This window comes from Dinoponera quadriceps, unplaced genomic scaffold, assembly GCF_001313825.1.
Source record: "Dinoponera quadriceps isolate SergipeBrazil2010 unplaced genomic scaffold, ASM131382v1 scaffold29, whole genome shotgun sequence".
Lineage (NCBI taxonomy): Eukaryota > Metazoa > Arthropoda > Insecta > Hymenoptera > Formicidae > Dinoponera > Dinoponera quadriceps.
The window spans coordinates 28,702-32,774 of NW_014554178.1; positions in this window are offsets into that span (position 1 = coordinate 28,702).

Genomic DNA, 4,073 nt, shown 5'->3' on the forward strand with positions numbered 1-4,073 from the left:
ACAGATGTACATACACCAACTTTGCCACCGACGCTTTATTAAAAAAAAATAAATAAAGAGGAAACGCGCGTTTTTTGTTTTTTTTTTGCATTATGTGCTGGAATATATGATATTTCCGTATGCAAGATTTCGATGTTGTAATTCTTTTTTTATTTGCTTTGATATAGAATTTTTGCGTCTTCCAGCATTAACATTACGACGGTGTAATTATTGCCGAAACGTTAGATCGAATTGTACAACCAGTTCACGTTGTCGCAATGTTGAAATAAGAACAGTTTATCATTCGTGCTTTGCCAACGTACGATCGTTTCGCCGATTCTCAAAAGCAAATCTTTGCTCGTCTCTTTGGTGAGCAACCAACCAATAATTATATTTTTTTTGTTAGAATTGCTAACATTAGCTAATAGATCTATAGTAGCGAAAATACGTTCGTTTGTCAGTGCTATTATTTTTGTTGATGTGTTAATTTTTTCGTTGCGTGCGTATGCGCTAAACAACAAATTCATCGACGTATCGTATCGAGATGACGACGACGACGATGACGACAAGCGTAACGCAGATCCGTCCGATGACGATGAATCGCGAGCGATAATATTATTGGAAAGAACTTTGAATATCAGACGAGCAATGGTTAACCATTTTCTATCGCGTATTGTTTTAATCATGGTTTTGTCCTCGATGCCATGAGGAAATACGAGTCGAAAATATTCGGACGTTTTATCGAAAGATGATAGAAGATAGCATTCTCGCCATTAATGCACGCCGTTGACCAACGCCATAACTCGACTCGTGCAACAAATTAGTTTTTTCACATTCACGTGAAGTTCGTACAATTTATTGAAATTTTTATCGCGCACTTCTCGAAATATTTCTATTTTGTTAACGAGCCAGTTGAAATTACGATTCAATCGCACATACGATACAAAACTCCACATGAAGCACCAAATGTGCAGCAAGAAGGAATCTGCGAGTGCGAAACAGATAGCCGTTCGTAACATTAATGCGCTCGCTAGGGTGAGTTTGTTACCAGATACGTTAGGTTGTTGTACAATCATGTACGAACAAAAATTTGTTACAAGCGCTATTACGGCGATGGCCAATAAACTTAAGCCGCCGTACTTTTTAATTTCCAATGTTGTATTGTTTGAAATTATAAATCTAACTATGAATAAAATGTAAAATGTAAATGTTACTGACAGTATTTTTTGTTTATGACTGTATAGTCCAATGTTACACGTTTTATACGTTCCATGGTACAAAGTAGTGCGTCGTTGATCATCGATGGGTAATGTCGTCAGAACTGCCAATGTGATAATTTAGAAAATTCTTAACGCAAAGTCATACGGCAACGATAACATTTTTTATCGTGTCTTTAGATCGGCTTTTTTCCAACTCCACCGCCAGGGCGCCAGCTTTGCACACAATGTTCCAAAGGTCCAATCGAATTTCGTGCAATAATCCTCTTGTGGGTTTGTAGTCGTTTCTCGTTCGACTTTTCGACGAAACATTTAAGGCACTATTGCGACGAAATAGATTTTTGCAAGTGAATTCGTTTTCAAACCAAAAAATAAGATCGTTCGGTGAAAGCGACCCCTTTCTCCAAGCTGTCGGTGTGACGGTACGAAACGTTGCGCGATTTTCCTTTCGATAATCGCGCATTCCACTTTTGACGTTAACAACAACCGTGTTTAAATGAGAAGAACATTTTATCGCGGCACTCGTCGTTGTTCCGATTACAATCGACCCGAGAACAAGAGTTACTAACCACATACAAACGAGGCATTTGTTATCTGTGATTATTTTTAATTTATTTCTTTTTTGTTTATTCAACGGATGTCGAATTTCCGATTCCTCGGGGTAAAATTTATCCATCTCTACCCATTTATCACGCATGTTGCTCCTTCGCACGTTATACGATTCGTTTTTGATTTTTGTTTTTTAGAATGTTTTTTTAAAGAAGCCTCGAATGGATCGTCTGCACAATTATTGTTTGTTGGATAGAAGCAGAAAGATGAAACTCTTTTTATACCTTTTCTTTGTTCGTTGTTATTTTGGCGAATGTTTCAAATTCGGACAAATTTTACAATCAAACAAAGAGATATCTAACACAGCTGCTTGGTTTGAAGATGGTTTTAGAGATGTAATGCGAGTGCGAGTTTCGTCAGATGTGGATTTGTCGTTGAATATTTTACAGATGCTAACGACTGTTGCAAGTTTGGTTATTGGCGACAATGTGGAAATTGAACGCGACGATGACTTTTGTAATGGCGACGAAAACGATCGAGCGTTGAATTTTATCGTCTCTTTGAATTTTGATGAAATTTGTATATTTGATGATTACACGATTTTGTTGCCATATTCATACGATTATGTTCGTAAAATGACACCGTGTGCTTTAGCCCGATTGTTTGGAATAGGTAAGTTTATTTTTTATTTTATTCTTCGTTATATTACATAAAAATATTTGCGATTTTCAGATTCGACTTGTGAAGGAAATTCAACAACGATGCAACTGGAAGAACAGATACGATCTTTTACAAATGACGTTCAAAAATTAAAATTAAAACAAATGATATTAAACAACGAACGTTCTTTAGAATTACAAAAACAGATCAAGAATATTCTCATCGATGTTAGTCTAATAAATAATTTTTTAAAAGTATTTTTCGGCCTTTTATTAAACGACGACGATGATTGCGATACGGTACGTTTGTTGCAAGGTTTTGCATTTACATGTTCGAAGAAATTGAAACTCTGTGGTGTAGTCGTTCGTTCGAACGAAGATTGATGCTCGGACGGTGGAGCTGAGTTTCGCTCGTCTGCCGGCGGTGCTGAGCCTGTGTTTCGCTCGTCGGACGGCGATGCTGAGTTTCGCTCGTCGTATAGCGGAGCTGAGTTTCGCTCGTCGTATAGCGGAGCTGAGTTTCGCTCGTCGTATGGCGGAGCTGAGTTTCGCTCGTCGTATGGCGGAGCTGAGTTTCGCTCGTCGGACGGTGGAGCTGAGTTTCACTCGTCGGACGGTGGAGCTGAGTCTGCGTTTCGCTCGTCGGACGGTGGAGCTGAGTCTGCGTTTCGCTCGTCGTATGGCGGAGCTGCGTTTCGCTCGTCGGCCGGCGGTGCTGAGTTTCAATCGTCGGCCGGCGGTGCTGAGTTTCGCTCGTCGTATGGCGGAGCTGAGTTTCACTCGTCGTATGGCGGAGCTGAGTTTCGCTCGTCGGCCGGCGGTGCTGGTTCGATCGTTGTTTCTTCGTTCGATGACTCAGCTTCTGTTATATCGCTGTGATTGTCATCTTCATAGTCATCAACGTCGTCGTCGGAAGCTGTTTCGCCAGATCGTTGAGTCGTCGCTGAATCGGATATTTTTTTGTTATCATCGCCGTGATTTTGACTGTGCCACAGATGTTCCCATCTTTTCATATTTTCTTCGTGAATTACCGCAACTTTGCGAAGGTAATCGTTCAAACGATTGTTAACTGCACCACCGGTAGTGAACCAATGTATAGCAATCGCCGCTATGATACAAAGAATTGCTAAATCCACAGCTATCGCAATTTGTTTCAACATTTCTATAATTTTTATCCTCCTTCTTACTTGCTACGTAACAATGGGAGAAAACAATAATATTGATACGATCATTCCACATTGAATTTATTAAAGTCTTACATAGTAAAATGGACAGTTTTTGTTACGTAGTGGTAATAAATGCTACGTAGTAGCATTTATGCTACGTAGTAGCATTTATTACTATTCTGAAACAGTATCAAAACACAAAGCTGTTCGCCTGACGTATACGTACGCCCAATACGTGTGAAGCAAATAGTTCAAATATTCGCCAGTACGGGCTATATAATCTTCTATTGGGTGAGTGCAAAAGTTCGTGCGGAGGTGCAATAGATGGCGTTAGAAGCGTCGTAAAGTTTTGCCATTAATACCGCCATCTCCGTAAGACATATCGTTGGAAAGGTGACGTGTGCAGCGTTCATTTCAAACAAAAGAATTTGTGTAGATACGAACTGCTTCGAGAAAGATTACTTTCAAAATGAGTGTCGAAAAGGTGCATTTACGGCATGTTA